Below are 18,001 nucleotides of genomic sequence, written 5' to 3'. Positions count from 1 at the left end.
TCCAACAATTTCGGTTTGCGCAACGACTTCAAATCCATGGCTGCTCTGAATGCTGCTTTTTCTACTGCCTACTATTGTCTTGCCGCAAACTAACCCGGCAGCAACGACAACCACAATTACCAGCTCTGTTTCTGACACTAACAAAAGCCTGGCAAAACTCAGAAGAAGAAAGTCCCGCACTCACCAAACCTCGCAGCCAAGAATTCAGCGCAGTCGTTCCGCTGCAGGCAACCAGTCATCACACAGGGCTCGTTGCACTGCTACCGGATGGTCGTTGTGCTGCTCAGCATACAGTCAACCGCATATCTTCGCTGCTGGCCTCCGTTGTCGCGATCTCACCGCTGGCAACCAGATGTTTGATCCGCACCGATGGCACCGGCTGTTAGAACCTCAGCGCTGCCACCAGCTGTTGGAACCTCAGTGCTGACCCCCGTTGTTGCAACCGGACCGTTGGCGCCCGTTGTTGCAAATGGGTCGCAAGCCCCAAGGGTAGCGTTGGCCTGGCGGCCTGGGGCACACTGGAAGCATCCGAAGGTCCCAGCAAAGCATGAGGCGACTGCTAACAGAACAACTTGTTTATTCTAGCATCGCAAAGAGCGGGCGGTCAGGTCGACCGAAGTAGAGAGACGGGAGAGCACGTTACTCAACAGAAGAAATCGGAGCCTCTCCCTTGGCGTCCGGGGGCAGCTGCTCTTATACTCTCGGACTTGAGAGCAAGAGGGAAGGTCACGAGATGACACCACGTGACGGCAGCGACGGACGGACTGAGAGACACGTTGGGACAAGGAGGTGACGCATCAGACGGGCCGGCGCCGATCAGACCTCCTCGCTTCACACTGGGGGAGCTCCTCTCCCCGGCTGCCGCGCTTTGACAAGCGTGGGCACACACACACACACGCACACACAAAGACACGTGGCACTGAACATGCCGGGACGCGCTCGGCGGGGCGCGCTCGCGGCCGCTCCGAACGGGCCAAAATGTCCGCCGCTTGGAACGAAGCTCCGGCGTACGTTGCATCCGCGCTGGCTTTACCGCGCGTCGTAGGCGAAACGTAACACCGGATATATCAAACTTCGTGTTAGGCCATACGTGCCCAATCCATTTAGATGCTTTAGGTGCCAGAGGTTCGGCCACAGTTCACGGAACTGTCGAGGCCGGCTGACATGGGCCAAATGCAGTGACAAAGAACATTCCTCCGAAACGTGCCAGAACACTCCACATTGTGTCAACTGTGATGGCAAGCATGCCGCATACTCGCGGTCCGTCCTGGAAAAGAGAAAAAGAGATTGTGACAATCAAAGTCAAAGAAAACATATCTTTCAAAGAGGAACGTAGACGGGTGTCATACCTGTCTAAGAGCAGCTTTGCCGATGTGGCGAGTAAGGGGGTAGCGTCACAACGGCCTCCGGCGGCTGTCCGACCCACAGGCCGTGAGTCGGCAGTTACGCCATCTGCCCCCGCGGCAGCTGCATGCAGCTAGCGCTGCTCCGTCAACTCAGCAGAGGGGACCATCGACCCCAAAGGTGGGCGCAGCCGAGGCTGCCCCAACGTCCCCGGCCCCTTCCAGCGCTGGCAACAGCCAGCGCAGCCAAATGCTGCAGCGTGCCCCATCGACTTCCGGGCTGGTGGGCGCAGGGGTCTTGCCCTCCAAGGCAGGACTCTCTCTTGTAACTTCTCGCTCGCAAGAGCACGTGTCCGGCGCCTCACAAGAGGCAATGGACGCTACACCTGTCCTCAAGGCGCACCAAACGCCTAAGGAGCAGCGAGGCTCCCTCGAACGCTCCAGAAAGGGCAGAACCCCCGTTACAGGGCCTCGAAAGAGCTCTGTAACCTAAGGCATCACCTCTGTTTCCATACACACAGCACTTATTTACTTTAAATATGGATACAGAAATTATTCAATGGAACATCAGAGGTCTCCTTAGAAACCTTGATGATTTGCAAGAACTCATCCACAAACATAATCCAAAAGTGCTGTGTTTAAAGGAAACACACTTAAAATCCAAACACACAAACTTTTTCCGAACGTACGTTACGTTTCGCAAAGATCGCGATGATGCCGTCGCATCATCGGGTGGTGTTGCGATTGTGACTCATAAAGTATAGCCTGTCAACCTTTACAGCTACGAACGCCACTTGAAGCAGTGGGGCTGCGAGTTGTTCTGCTAAACAAAGTCATCACTATTTGCTCGCTTTATTACCTCCACATTACAAAGTAAGTAGACATGAATTTCAGTCCTTCATAGATGAATTGCCAGAACCTTATGTAGTTCTTGGCGACTTCAATGCACACAAGTACCTGTGGGGCGACCCACGTATAGATGCGCGAGGACGTCTCGTTGAACAGTTCCTTTTTTCTTCTGGTGCGTGCCTGTTGAATAAGAAGGAAGCCACATATTACTCTCTCGCAAACAGAACCTTTTCTTCAATAGACCTTAGCCTAGTCTCCCCGTCACTACTGTCTGAACTTGAATGGGAAGTTAACGACAATCCTTACGGGAGCGACCACTTCCCCATACTACTAAGAACATACAAAGAAAACGAACGTCTACCACAGGCTCCTAGGTGGAAAATCTATGCAGCCGACTGGGAGAAATGACGAACTCTCACCAGGATCTCATGGAAAGACATGTCCTCTTTAGGAATTTATGCTGCTGTGCAGTATTTTACAGCCTTATTATAGATGCCGCATCTAAATGCATATCTGAAGTAAGTGGTTTCGCATGCAAACGGCGCGTCCCGTAGTGGAACGACGAATGTAGGACCACCCGTAAGAAACAAAACAAAGCGTAGGGGTTGCTACGCGCCTCTCCCACTGCGGAGAATCTTATTAACTTTAAAGAAGCAAAATCCGAACGCAGGAAAACGCGTCGACAGGCCAGAAGAGAGAGTTGGCAGAAGTTTTTATCGGGTATCAACTTTTAAACAGAGGAGGGGAAAGTCTGGAACAGGGTTAATAGGATAAAAGGGCGACAAACTTATTCACTCCCCCTGGTAAACGCTCAAGGCGATACCCTGCTTGAACAAGCAGACTCACTTGGGGAGCACTTTCAGAGCGTGTCAAGTTCCAACAGTTACTCAAAACCCTTTCTCAAATATAAACAAATGGAAGAATGCAAGCCACTCATAAGAAAGTGTCGGGAGAATGAACCGTTCAACCGCCCCTTTAGTATTGCAGAGTTGAGGGCTGCCTTGAGCGCATGCAAGAGCTCTGCACCGGGATCTGACAGAATCATGTATGAAATGCTGAAAAACCTACACAACGACACGCAAGTTACACTACTTACACTTTTCATCACCATCTGGGACGCAGGGTACCTTTCGACCATATGGAAAGAAGCCATTGTGGTCCCTGTTCTAAAACAAGGCAAAGATCCTTCCTCAGTGGCAAGCTACCGCCCGATAGCCCTCACAAGTTGCATGTGTAAGGTATATGAAAGAAATGATAAATCGGCTACTCATCCATTTCCTTGAACAGAACAAAATGCTTGATCCCTATCAGTGTGCGTTCCGAGAAGGGCGCTCCACAACCGATTATCTTGTACGTATTAAAGGAGATATCCGGGATGCATTTATACATAAACAGTTCTTCTTATCGATATTTCTCGATATGGAAAAGGCGTATGACACAGCGTGGTGATACGGGATCTTGCGATACTTATCGGAATGGGCATTCATGGTAATATGCTAAACGTAATAAAAAGCTACTTGTCCAATCGCACTTTCCGGGTAAAAGTTGGCAATGTGCTGTCACGTCCTTTTACACAAGAAACTGGTGTACCCCAGGGTGGCGTGCTCAGTTGCACACTCTCTATTGTTAGGATGACAACACTTCGTGCTTCCTTACCACCGGCCATTTTGTATTCCGTCTATGTGGACGACATTCAAATAGGCTTCAAATCCTGTAACCTCGCAGTGTGCGAGAGACAGGTACAGCATGGTTTGAACAAGGTGTCAGGGTGGGCAGAGAAAATGGATTTAAAATCAATCCTCATAAGAGTTCTTGTGTTTTGTTTACAAGAAAGAGAGGCCTGGTTCCGGATCCTTGCTTAGAACTGTGTGGACAACAGATACCTATAAACAAGGAGCACAAATTTCTAGGTGTTATACTTGACAATAGACTCACATTCGTCCCACACATTAAACGCCTTAATGAAAAGCGTCTGAAAACAATGAACCTAATGAAACTTCTATCCCAGACTACGTGGGGTAGTGACAGGAAGTGCCTAATGAATCTCTATAAGAGCCTAATACGGTCATGATTAGATTACGGTGCCGTGGTATATAACTCTGCCGCCCCGAGCGCGGTATAGATGCTAGACGCTGTTCACCATCTAGGTGTCCGCTTAGCCACGGGCGCTTTCAGAACAAGCCCGATTGAAAGCTTATATGCCGAATCCAATGAATGGTCTCTCCATCTACAGAGATCATACATCACCGTTACATATTTCCTTACAGTACGCTCTAATCCTGAGCATACATGTTTTGATACCGTTACCGATATGACGTGCGCTACACTTTTCAGCAATCGTCCCTCCATAAGACAGCCTTTTTCGCTGCGTGTGAAGGAGCTTAGCAATGAAATGCATGTCCCACTCCTCGAGCATCGCTTAATGCACATAATCAAGCTCTTACCTGCTTGGGAACGGCAGGTGATACAATGTGACATATCCTTTATAAAAGTTACAAAGCATGCTCCTGAGGCCGAAATCAGAATGAATTTCCTAGAACTTCAGTACAAACACTCCTGCGCAGAGTTCTACACAGACGCTTCGAAGTCAAATGCCGGGGTATCCTATACAGCCGTCGGCCCATCCTTCTCGGAATCAGATGTACTGCATCCGGAAACAAGCATCTTTACGGCCGAGGCCTACGCATTGCTCTCTGCTGTGAAGCATATAATAAGATCAAAACTTTCAAAAGCAGCGATCTATACAGACTCTCTAAGCGTCGTGAAGGCCTTAATGTCACTCTACAAACATAAAAATCCCGTATTCAATGAACTGTATTCGGTATTGTGTAAAGCGTACTCATCTAACCAGAATATCATAATATACTGGGTCCCTGGCCATAGGGGAATCGAAGGTAACGTTCTCGAGGAGGAGATGGCCACGTCAATCACATCGCAAGCTGTTAACCCTACCGCTGATGTGCCTAGGGGCACATCAGCGGTAACAAATGTGTTTCTGCGTTTCATGAGTTATTCAATAAGGAAATTGGAGTTGCCATCGAGGTAAAGCTTCCCCTTGACTCTGTTTTCGCTATTACTCCAGTCATGAACCAGCCAGTGTGAGTACCACGTTTTACAATTCCGCTTTCGATTCGCAAATGCGGTGCCGTACTCGTACGTGACTCTGGTCAGTCGGTCTTTTCTAGGACCTGCTCGAGATCCCGAGTTGCCAGAACACGGACAACTTGGAGCTGTACTTCAATAGACGTGACGTCATCGAAGCTTTGCACGTTGAACAATCTCCCCATATGTGGCTGCCGTGCAGGTGAGTCCATTTTAAAGGTTCGCAGTCACGTGGAGGGCGGAGGCGCCAGCACTGTCACTGTGTCACGTGGTACACCCATGACGCGAAACGCTAACCTTTTTGGGCACCTCAGCCGCACTGGGTATCGCCATTTCTGTATACCGCTGTAACGAAACCTGCGTTGAGCTACAGGAACCTAACGTCCCTTGAAATACCATGCCGCTGCCTTCCAGTTGCCCCATACATTGCAGCCCAGACTCCTTGTCGCCATCTTAACGACATCAAACTTGCTCGACGCATTGTCGGAATGCTACTAGAGTTACTCTTTCAACTTGGGTCTTTTGTGTTACTTGTGCACTGACCGCCTGACCGGCTCTTCTAAAGCCGCAAAAACATGCTGTAAACGACACCCCTGAATGCTCCCTAACCTCTCGCTTCCCCAGCACCCTCCCATGCTCCCCTTCTTTTTTCTTGGTCTATTTTTCCCTCTTGGTGTCCCCACCCCCGCTTTCTCTCTCCTTTTCATTCTTTGCTTTTCTTCTCACCTTCCCACTCTCCCGCCCTTGACCTTTCGTCTTGGGAGGCACGCTCACAAACGTCAGGTGACAGCGCTCATTATCTCTGAAGTCTCTCCCTTTATAAGGAACCGCCCCCGACAACAACTGCACGTGACGTCACTGCACTATTTAAAATTAACATGCGGAGGATGAAGACGCCACCTTTGACGAAGATTGGTCCTCCTATCGAAACGTTGGCCAGCCTTTCTGAGGCATCTTATCCATGTTTATAAACTTTATACGGCAGTGTGCTATTCCATCTGTCAGCCCGTTTTTTTTTAATTTGGTAATTTAGTTAGTGTGCCTGTGTTGCCAACTTTGTGCGGCCGGTAACATAACTATCCTTACTTCGTATAGCCGTCCACTAATTTACTATCGCAATCGCTGCTTCTCCTTTCGGACTTAACTGCGCCGTCTTTCTTTAAATTGAACAATTGTTGCGAAGTTTTGAAAAAAAAGAAAAAGTCTAGCCATAAATAAAAGTTACGCTTCCTAGAATCACTATAATTTAGCGATCTCTCTCACCCACAACAAATTTCAATGATGTCCGTCTGCTTTCTAATGAGATCTTTTCGGCGATTAACATATCTTTGTACAGAGAGTGAGAGGAAGACCCGAAGGGAAGAAGGAAAGGCAGGGAGATTAACCAGACGACTCTAGTTTGCTACCCTACACGTGGGGAGGGCGATGGGGAGTGAAAAAGAAAGAGAGAGATAACATGAGTCTATAGCGCACTTTCAGATGCACTAAGTTAGGTGTAGGATGTCTATAGCCGGGCACTCAAGTCTGTTGCCTTCAGGTAGTGAAGAAGCGCTCGAACTGCTTTCTGGGCTAATGAACTGTGAGGCCAGGCACCCAAGAGCTTTGCTTCTGTAAAAAATACACTTTAGTTGGTTCTGAGCTAAACTTTCCTCTTAAGTTATGCTCAGCTTCTTAAGTGACGAAAAGAAATGAATTTTCAAAGCCGCCTGTGGTTTATACAGTGATTGTACTGTAGTTTCAACTCAGTGCTCTATTTTCAGCAACCTGAAAGGTTTCATGATTGTATTGCACTTAGTATTATGCTGACGGAAGAATATGAAGAACGAACATAAAAGAACTCGAAACGGACTTGTTCTTTCATGTTCATTCTTGATGTTCTTCCATAAGTATAATGCTAAGCGCAACACAATCATGCATGTCCACAAACTAGCTCCGTTCATCGCTTTATAAAACTGAAACTTTTCTTGATGGAAGTTTTGAACGCTCTTATTAAATGCCACAGGTTACGTCACGTTTCGAAGGAAGCGTTATTTGGTTTCAAATAGCTTTACAGCCAAGCTGTTAGCCTTTAGTTGGTCGGGATTCTTCGTATCCGTCAGAAAAAAAAAAAAGGAGTGGGAAAATGTGCACATCTCCTTTGGAATCAGGGATACAACACACGACTCACTATTCATTTAAAAAAAATGAAGCACAAAACAAACCTCAAAAACCGTATGATGGATAATAAGACGCCTGTGAACAATGCGAGGCAGGTTTCTTCTGCCCGCGTGTGTTTGCCGGTGAAGATAACGGCTGCATAAGCTGCTCCGGTGGGAAAGGGGCAACAGCAGCATACGATTCAGTGAGTGGTGTCACCAAACTTCATATATAAAAGAGAGACCCGCCTAGCAACTGATTCAATTCATTGCAAGACCGCTATAGGTTGACCACACAAAGTTAAGACTCCCGAAGAGCAACGTGAATACGACGAGCGTCGAAGAGTGCAAAACCGCAATGCTCCACATCGGTGTAATGCTAAGACTAGGCAGAACAACAAAACGTTTCCTGTCCTCATCGACGGCATTTGAGCGGTTTTCTAACAGCTTCGCTGAGCATCCACTTTCGCAGGGTCCGGAAGACGAGGGAGTGTTTTTTTTTTCTTCTTTTTTTTACAGTACTTATCGCGGAGCTATTAACTTGGCGTAGTGAGCTAGCTAGCGGCCACAGAACTATGAATGCGAAAGATAAAACTTTCTAAAAACAACGACTTCCAGTGCACGTCCAGTGCTCGGCGATTAAAACGCGATACTCTCACAGCATGGCGGCCGCCTCGTTTTTTGGCGCCAGCGTTGTTTGCTGGGAGATGGCTGAGTATACCGAATACCGTCACGATGCACCGAAGAGAGTCTCGCTTTTCACGTGTCCAAAAAGATGCATCAGCTCTCTGTCCCCAGCGCCCACCTGTGGTGAAGTACAGGCCACCATGCTGTAAGAGTATCGCGTTTCAGTCGACGAGCATTACCTTTCCCAACCTTCGCATTATAAAACATTCAACTATTAGTTTCATTTATTTATGTGTGACTTTGCCTTGCGCGTCTCACTTTTTTCTTCCTTGGCAGTCCACATCTGAATACAAGATGTGGCACGCTGGATCCATTATCGCTGGCTTCGTGCAGAAGTTCGCCAAGGACATCACTTTCGCCACCGTGAAGGTAGTTTTTTTTTTACAATGTATTATATTGGCGCAGTGATTGAAACGCTTTGGGAGTTGTGCCGATCAGGTCCTGTAATACTTCGCGAGTCTGGAGCGCCCAAAGAAAAGCCGTCATTCGCTGCTGTGTCGGGTAGAACACAGCCGAACAAGAAGCAGTTAAGGAATTCTGCTATCGCTAATATTCCTCGCACTCAGGCTTCACGAAAACGCGGACGATGCTTTGTGCGACAGGGGGATAAACGCAGGCGTAGGCAGCTACACAATGCGTGGCATTATGGTGAGGATAATAGGCGGTTGTGCCTTAGAAAGGCACAAAATAGAAAATGAAGATTAGCTGTGTTAGTAAATTACCCCCCTACAATACCAGAAAAGAGACAGTCATCGTAAGAGAAGGCTTGCTAACGCACGAAACACTCAAACACCATTGATGGCGCCACCTTGAAGTTTTCGCACCAGACTCGACGTCATGTCATGAATTTCAGGTGCGTACGTAATATTTCATCGAAAAAAATTGATTTCTTTATATTCTGAAAGAGCCAAAGAATGAACTCGAAAGCTTTCGCAAACTTCAATCCTACACAACGAAGAAATGTGGGAAAACATTTTTAGATTAGTGACGTCACACGGAGTTACAGGCGCTGGGATCATTCTGGGATCATTCTGGGATTCTGCGACGATCAGTTTCGGCGATACTGTCGCCTTGGCTACGCCTTTGCCATTGGCACGCACTGATTGGGTGTAACAGCAAAATCAGATGAGCTGATTGGCTGGTTGCGCACTGCGTCATGTGATTTTTCACAACGAGCCAATGAGCGTGCACCTGATGGCAATACTATCACCGAGGCGGCGCAGTCACCGAAAGTAATCGTCGCAAAATACGTTCCAAGGTTGAGCGCTTTTTTGTGCTTTGTTAATCAAGCTGTTAAAGCGAAACTAACGAAAATGAAGGTTTGAAAGTATACTTTATTCTTATAAACTAGTCCCCTTAAATGTCTTTTCGGTATTTACTACTGTTATACAGTTTCTTGTACTGATGAGCTACATACTTGGGCAGGCAGATTTTAGAGAACTTCTACAGAGCTTCTACAGAAAGCGACGACGTGCTTTATACGAAAAACGGTGACACTCCACGGCCGCCATAATCCACCACTAATCTTTCAGCCTCTTTAAGCTTGTAAATAAAAAATTACCGACGATTACGTTACTTCCTAATGCGAAATTTGAGCGCAGCAAATAAGTTGTTCCAGCTTTTCGATAGATTGAGGCAAAGAAATCGAGCAACACATGTATGCGCTATCACAGAATTTTTTTTTTATTTTTCACACGTATTCCTTTAACAAAGACTCCACTAACAGTTCTTGACAGTCATGAAGGAAGCTTTGTGGTCGGAGAAATAGACTGATATATGTTCGACTTGGTACACCAATGCTTGATTCTCAAAGACGAGAATCTGCATGGCGGCGACGGTGTTCTATGCAGTCACGTTATCTTGACTCTCTAGCGGCGTCAGCGGTATCCAGCGGTATCAGTCGGTCGCTGCTAGCGCTGGGGGGATGAAAGGGGGGCGGAGCTGGTTACGAGGCCGACGACAACGCCGACGACGACGCGAAACCCAGGAACGGACGCCAAAGAGCTGCGCTCTAAAAAAATGCGAGAAGTTTATGTGAGGAGATTTTGTGCTCCGTGAAAGGGAGGTAGAAATCCAGGTATGCAGTCTCCGCTCTTTTGCTGGTCCCGTGTCGGTTGAAGCGTTTAAATTTAAAGCACCTTGCGCTTTATACCATATTGAGGCCGGGTGATTCCTGGCGCATGCAATTTAGAGACCAAATTGATTGTTCTTTTCGATACAGCTTAGAAAAATCACTAAACAAACGCACTTCTCCCTTTCACTGTATTTTAGATTTTTCGGCGAAAGGGTGGGATGTGTCTGTACTTTCTATGATGAAATGTTATTCTACATAACGTGAGGCGGACTTTTTCTGTACACCAGAATCTGCATTGAGCCTTGTATTAACCTGCCGCTGGAGGTCGTGTGGGATTGCTGACAATATTTTATATTTTAGTAAACGTGATGTTACGCTGCGCTTCGTGCACTTATGCAAGCGTCATTTATCCGAGACGGCGCCGATTTACAAGTCCATAATAAATAGTAATGTTTCACATTCCTTAACGCGATAGCGCTAAGGGCTCCGTGTCGCAGAAAATGCGGCGTCGGCGTCCGTTAGCGAACATTTCCGCATATATCTAGATACATGTATACTCCACGCCTTGCTATATGACATGAGGTATATGGAGGCTATATTGCCACAACATTATATCACTAAAATTGCTCACACGTTGTCTTACATTCTTCACAAAGTTATTCCTCGGTATTTCGAGAGTGACCGCCCACAAGCAATTGTCACGAAACAAAACAACGACAGTGCCTGTGTTTCATAATAAATCTTCTCAGACTGAAATATTAGAAGCGAAAAACAACGACAGAAACCTCAAGATGATACAAGTTTTTGGCGTGGCTGTGCACGACCTCCAGGACCGGCCCACGCAAGAGGCCGCGTTCCTACCCAAAAGCTCGCCTCCGTGCATAGCGTTCGCCGCCAGCGTTTCAGGGTAAACATTACGGCTACATATGCTGTAGTTGCCGGGAAGCGTGAGAACCAGTCAGACATCTTTGAATGCTATCGCGTTCCAATCTTAAAGGCGAAGATTAAGCATCTTTCCAACAATGGACAGGGAAGAACCTTCTTACAGCCTGGTGTAGTATCAGGGTGCTTTTACAGGACAGATACTACTTTCAAAAACTTGGAAGACTCTTAAGCTTCGCCTTCAAGAGTGGAACGCGATAGCGTTATCGCACCCCGTTCGCACTGCCCACTCATTCGCTCGGCGTGGTCTTGAGTCACACAAAGACGAAGCGTGCGTCTGAGCAAGCGGAACGAACAGAAAAAGTCGGTGTCTCGGAGGGAGAAACGATCTACGCGACCCAAACGTCGTGATCGGCACGGACAGCCGGGCCGCGACGTGCCATGAAGGCGCACGCTATCATGGGGCTGACGCCTCGATGGGATCGTCCTCTATCTCGCTTGGGAGCACCACGCATACGCGTGACTCCTCGCCAGCTGCACGGCACACATCGCAGGGGACGCTTTCCCATCAGACGCGCTACGGCGCAGCGATCACGTCAGAGGCGTCCCGCATCAGACGCTGCACCTAGGAATCGCGCTGTGAGCGGAAAGAGGAGCCGCGTCGTCTGAACACAAGGGTTCGAGTGACGCACGCTGGAAGTTGGAAGGGGAGAGAGCGAGAAAACTTATTAAACGCAGGGATATTGGGGCATCCTCGCACCGGTCACCGCACGGCGCCAATGCGCTCAAACGAGTCAAAGGGGAGAAGCGGGCGAGTGGCACGCCAGCTGTCGGGGCAGCGCCGTACATTGCGAGGAGGGGGTCTTCTGCATTTACCGCAAGATGGCTCTGCGTGTGCGCCAAGTGCAGAAGAAATGTAGCGGAAACGTACTTCGCTACGCGTTCAACTACGACTTCTGTAATTTACGTGCTCACAAAAACCGATATACACGGTAGTATAACTTTCTACGGCACGTTTCTAAGGCAACACCGCATTCACTAGAGGCGCTTTTGTCCCGCTTTGTACAAATGGGGATTGCAATATTTATATGAAAGTTTTAGCGCGAAGAGAACAATCAGTAATCCGGGAAATCGTTGGACCGCATCGACCGTGCGGGATCAAGGGACGATCTATTACGACTAATATTCACAACGAAAGATGCGTGCTGTAGTGCTGCGATATTACAAATATCCGCGTGGCCATCTTGCAACTAGACCTTGAAAAAGCTTTCGACTGTGTCGCGCATGAAATTTTGCATTGCATACTAGATCATGTTAATGCTGGTTCTGTGATTCGCGAGGGAGTCGCCCTGGCGTATCGGAACTGCACGACGAGATTGATCGTTAACCACAGTCTGGGGACCCGCATTAGCGTGCAGCGGTCGGTACGCCAGGGTTGTCCCCTTAGCCCTCTTTTGTTTTTCCTCTACACAGAGGCGATGTGCTTAAACATTGTGAAAAAAGTGACAACTCTTGGCTTTCGGTTGCAAGCAGTGGAAGTCAAGCTATTGGCATATGCGGATCATGTGGCGGTTTTTTCAATCAGTAGGGAAGGTGTATCTGAGGCTACTAAATGTGCAGAGAACTTCTCCCAAGTCACAGGCAGCAGAGTGAGCTTAGCCAAATCACTAGGGCTCTGGCACGGAGAATGGCAATCGACGCCCGACCGCTTTGCAAACGTGTCCTGGGGGACGACCCCAATGAAGTACTTGGGAGTACCTCTAGAATGCTATCTTGATAGCGCGACATATTGGACAGCGCAGACGCATGATACACGTGGAAAGGCGGAAAGGTGGAAAGGAACGAACTTATCGATTTTCGCTAGAGCCATCGTGTGCAATCTGTTCTTTATTAGTCGGCTGTGGTATGTAATGCAGGTGTTACATTGTGCAAGGCTCAATGTACAGAAGCTGCATCGAATTTTCGCCATTTTCGTATGGGCTGCGCAATGGGAAAGGTGCAGCCGAACGAATTTGTTCAGAGGAGTCAAGAATGGTGGTTTGGGCCTGGGACACCTTTTTTTTGCGGCAGATCGTTAACAGATTTAGTTTCCTTCGCGACGTCAGCGATCCTTTTTTGCGCACCGCATGCCAAGCAAGGCTCGGGCGGGCGTTGTCAGACTTTGTTGTTTCAACCGAAACACTCACGGGAGGCATTTTCGGATATTTCAGAGAAGTTGTCGCAAGTGTACGATTCCTTGCAACGAGGTTTTTAAATGAATATTTATCTACTGTCAAAAAGGAAAAATTGTACAACAATTTGTGTGACGTTCTGCCGGAGCCCAAATACAGAGCCTTGTACAGTGGAGGCCCTGGTAGGGCTGTGTTAAAGAGAGTAAAGAAAATACAATTTGCGCCAGGAGTTAAAACCTTTTTTTAATTGACACACTGGAACGTTGCCTGTAAAAATGTTTTTGCAGGAAGAGTGCTTAATTCATTAATGGGGATCTCACTGCCTTATCTGCAAACAACCAGAAACCATAGATCTAGTTTTTCTTCATTGTTGGGGAGGGGTATTTTTTTGGGGGACGAGCTACAAAGAACGTTAAAGAAACAATTTCCCCTCGACCCTCTCGAATACGTTAGTTACCCATTACTAACGAGGATGGTTTTCCATTTGATTTATTAATGCTAATTGCCTCCACAGTATTTGGCGCTCCCTGAATGAAAGGATACTACTGCGATCCCGACGCACGACCTACGCGCATTTATTTCCGTGAAACTGTGCATCGGTTTGTTGAGATTTTGAAGGCCGGTGGGGATACTCCCGAGTGGGTGTCAAGGGTGGAGCCATTGATGGCTATAAATGAATTTTATTTCGACGAAGCCAGCCCCCTACCAGGCTGATTATGTCAATACGACGTGATCATTGCATCCCGTATATTTTGTTTTGTTTTGTTTTATGTATTGCTATTGCTGTTCTTTCTTTGTCAAAGTCAGGCAATAAAGAAAAAAAACTCATGGTTGAGTGGTAGCGTCTCCGTCTCACACTCCGGAGACCCTAGTTCGATTCCCACCCAGCCGATCTTGTAAGTTTTTACTTATGAATTGCCGTCCGCCATTTTTTGCTCACGGCCAGCGCCACCGACGCCGACGACACCGGCTTTTCTGCGACACGAGCTTTTTAAAGCTGTCATGTTAAAAGCACACTCTCCTGACATTGTATTATGCCTTTATTTATAGCCATTTAAATTACTGTATCAGTTCTTGGGGTCTTGCATATCGCCGTCATATAGCTGCCTTGCAGTATATCCAAAATAATGCTGGCCGTATCATCGCTTCGGCTGCGTATAACGCTCATGTTACCCCCATCTTCACTGAGCAAAGTATCCTCACAATAAATAAAATTATCTGGTACAACCACAGCATCGTTATCTACCGCCTTCTTAAAAACCCACAATTACATTATATCATTGGCAGGAATAGTCTTGCCAATCCTAACAATATCAGGTTCTCTTTACAAAATAACCTTTTACTTGCAAAATCGCGCAGCAACAATGGCGAACTAACGGTTGCTTTTGCTATGTGAAAGTGTGGAATAATCTGTCTGCTCATGTGAAATCCTGACCTACATTATCGTCATACCAACGTTCACTGAGAGCTTCTATTAATACCTTGTAAACTGCATCTCTTCTTTGAAGTATTTTTATGTTGCTTATTATGTACATTTTTTTATGTTGTGGTGTGTTGCCATAAGTTTTATTGCTTTAATACTGTAGAAATTGTGTTATCCGTTCTTTGCTCATAACTGCAATTGACGCGTTTTTATTTATATATTATCTAAGAACAAAAGGTCCCGCTGGAGTTTATAACTTTGGGACGTCTTTCTGTATAACTTCTACTGCATATATGTACCACTAATGAATGAAGCAATGACTGTGAAACTTGAAGCTGGAAACTTGGAATTCAGTTATACTCGGGTTACTAAGAACATATAATCGAAGCTCAGGGATATCTTTTTTGACGCGGTGATCAAAGAAATCAATTGAAATTTGCAAATATCGGATGGGACTGCAGTGTTGCATTTGTTGCCTGAACTACTACTTCATCGCTCCAGGGTGCCGGCCACATGGTTACCATGAGCAAGCCTGAAGAATCTCTGCAGATGATGTCCAACTTTCTTTCAAGGAGCTCGTTTGAATAAAGAAAAACACACTTCCAGTGGGAAAGATCAATAAAGAAGCGGAATAAAAAAAATTCACCGACGATCGCCGTAATCCCTAATGCGAAGTTTGAGCGCAGCTCCATACGTGTGTTCATTTCGTGGTTTATCGGCTGGCGCGGACAATCTGTCTCGTGCGGCACGCTGCGGACAGACGGAAGCGTTGCAAAACAAGTAACAATCAAGCACAACGAAAATCTGCTCGGTGGGCCGAGCCAGCCGGCTATTTATACATGGCTCGTCGAAGGTTTCAGAGTAATCACTGGTGCCTGCGTGATCTTAAAGTAGAAATTCAGATTTTCACAAAAGTACAAAAGTCCAGATTGCAAAAAGCTTCGGTGATTAGAATACGGAACTATCGATAACACTCGAGAGAATACTGATACATGCAGGCGCGCCGCGGCGCACGCGTGACCTTGTCTGATCTCGCAGTGAACTTGTCATTTCAAAAGCTACCAGCTGCGTCGACACAGTGGCTATAGCCCTGTATTCGTGATTGCTATGTCCCGGGCGTGATCCCCAGTCGTGGAGGCTGCGTTTTAGTCCGAACGCTCGCGTATCTCGCTTTGGGTACACTTCGAAGAACCCCCAGATGGTGTTAAAATTGTCTGGAGCACCCCACAACGGCGTTTCTCATAATCCGCGTGTTGCTATGGGCGGTTAAGCGTCATCAGATCTCCCCTGAAAAGCTCCTCGCGCTTGCGGCTTCCACCTGGTGTCGCATTCAAGACGCTATTCAAGTATGCACGAATACATAAGGATTCCTTATCGTAGACTCTGTTTCATTCTTAGGGACTACTGCTCGCAATGGGCGCAACCCTATAGTTACAGTATGTGTCGGTACTGCATATGTAATCTCGAGGCGAGGAAGTAAATATGAACAAAATGAAAACGCGACATTATCCTGGTCCCAGCGCCCGACATTTTCCAAATGTCACACAAGATGTCCCGCAATAATTAACGGCGCTATATGCTACACAAAGATCTGCCGCGCAACAAGCGGAGAAATCAATTAAAGATGGATTTCTGGCCTTACTCCCGTAGCTTACCAAACCCTAAGAAAGGCTACTCGGCTCGCACGCGTTACCTAGCAAAAAAAGAAACGAAAGAAAGAAAAAAAATATCAGTTCCTTTCAACTGTGTGAAGGATGACCAGCGGAGCTGTGTATGTGGGCCCCTTAATGGCGAACTCCACATCCGCCGCGGGTCGGCCCGGCATTGCATTATCTTCGGCATCGGCCCACGTATGGGGAGTGCTTAACGCCTGCTTCACCTCTGCCGCCGGTCGAGCCGGTGTAGCACGATCTTCGGGATCGGCCCACGTATGGGGAGTGCTTAACGCCTACTTCACCTCCACCGCGGGTCGGGCCGGCATTGCACTATCTTCGGCATCGGCCCACGTATGGGTAATTTTTTGCTTACAACAACACGAAAATTTCTTTGGGCGGTATGCTCTCCAGCTTCGCAGTAAAAAGGAATCGATGCCTATGGCAGTGAACCATGACGCGACAACAGGGCGCCTGCACGCAAAAGTGTAAGCCGAGGCTATCCGAGACTAAGGACGGCAAGCCTGCGTCTGCATATCCTGAAACCACCACCATTTAGCAAGCTTGCATTATTCTTTGAAAATCTGCTTTTCAGATTGCGAGCACTGCAGTGACAAAAAAGAGTTTTTGCTTATGCGACACCCGCTGTCGCATAATGTTACTTTCCTTATGGGAATTTTGTTTTCGTTCAGTGCACTGCATGCGTCGTTGTGGGCGAGTCATTAATCTTGAAGGTCCGTGCGCCACGTGGTGTAAAAGCGCTGAACTAAGGGCGGTGTCCGCAATTGCTGGGGTTGTTTTCCTTTTCTCGCATGCAGAGAAATGACAATGTGTTCGCGCTTACAGTTTACCGGATCGTCGACGCTATAGTTTCGGCATCTGAGAATCGCCGGTTTCTGTCGCTTCTTCAGTCTCACTGGATTCTATTCCACCATGAATTCGGCCGTGCGTGAGTGCCTCCATTTCAGGCGGCCGTTCTTCGTATCGTTTGACGGGACTCTTGCGCCAAATGTCACAAATGGAAGGTAGCAGCCTCTCTTCCTCCATGTCAGCCTTCGTCTTACGGCTCCGATGGCGTTCTTACGGCAAGTGAGTGTTTACGTAAGTGACGTCACGACTCGTTTGACACATGTCAAACCGAAGAAGAAACCAAGCCGCTTCCTGCACCGACATTTCGATGGCGTTCAGCATCTTTACTCCGAGCTGTTGCATTGCGGTTTCAAACGACAGTTTAGCCACAGGATGTTCGTCGATCAACGGCTTGACGGCTCTGCCTAAGTTGTAAACACCGCGGTTACCCTTGTTGACGTACTGCACGACGTATGACGAACAGGCGTAAACATGAAATATGACCTGCAGATCCATGTTACATTTGAGCACAGAAGCTATCCAGGGGTTGAACGGGTTCACCTTAGTCTGGTCTAACCCCCTCTTGAGCAGCAGCATAAGCCTGGCCAATCCGCTGCGAATCACCTCCTCGTGCTCGTCATACCCACGTATCCCGTGGTATTTCGAGAACAGCTCAAACGACCGATACTCTGTAGTGCCCAAAGCCATGTGTAACGTTTCGTGTTTATTCTTGAGAAAGCGGTATCGCTTCAACTCGGCCTCATCGTCGGCGGGCGGCTGCAGCGGAGTGAGTACCTTCGTTCTTAGCATCGGCCAGAACGGAGCGTGAAAGCG

At 47.5% G+C, this 18,001-nt stretch overlaps 1 long non-coding RNA gene across 1 annotated transcript in view; it reads left to right on the top strand.

Moving 5' to 3' along the window:
* LOC139049674 (uncharacterized) overlaps positions 1-15,295 on the top strand; it is a 30,858-nt gene extending 15,563 nt beyond the window's left edge. Inside the window, exons 2-4 of the long non-coding RNA XR_011508488.1 lie at positions 5,378-5,496; positions 8,393-8,485; positions 15,168-15,295. This is a non-coding gene — a long non-coding RNA (uncharacterized lncRNA). The remainder of the gene's footprint in view (positions 1-5,377; positions 5,497-8,392; positions 8,486-15,167) is intronic.
* The last annotated feature ends 2,706 nt before the right edge of the window (positions 15,296-18,001 follow it).

This window comes from Dermacentor albipictus, chromosome 9 (assembly GCF_038994185.2).
Source record: "Dermacentor albipictus isolate Rhodes 1998 colony chromosome 9, USDA_Dalb.pri_finalv2, whole genome shotgun sequence".
Classification (NCBI taxonomy): Eukaryota; Metazoa; Arthropoda; class Arachnida; order Ixodida; family Ixodidae; genus Dermacentor; species Dermacentor albipictus.
This window is presented reverse-complemented; position numbering and strand designations above follow the sequence as displayed.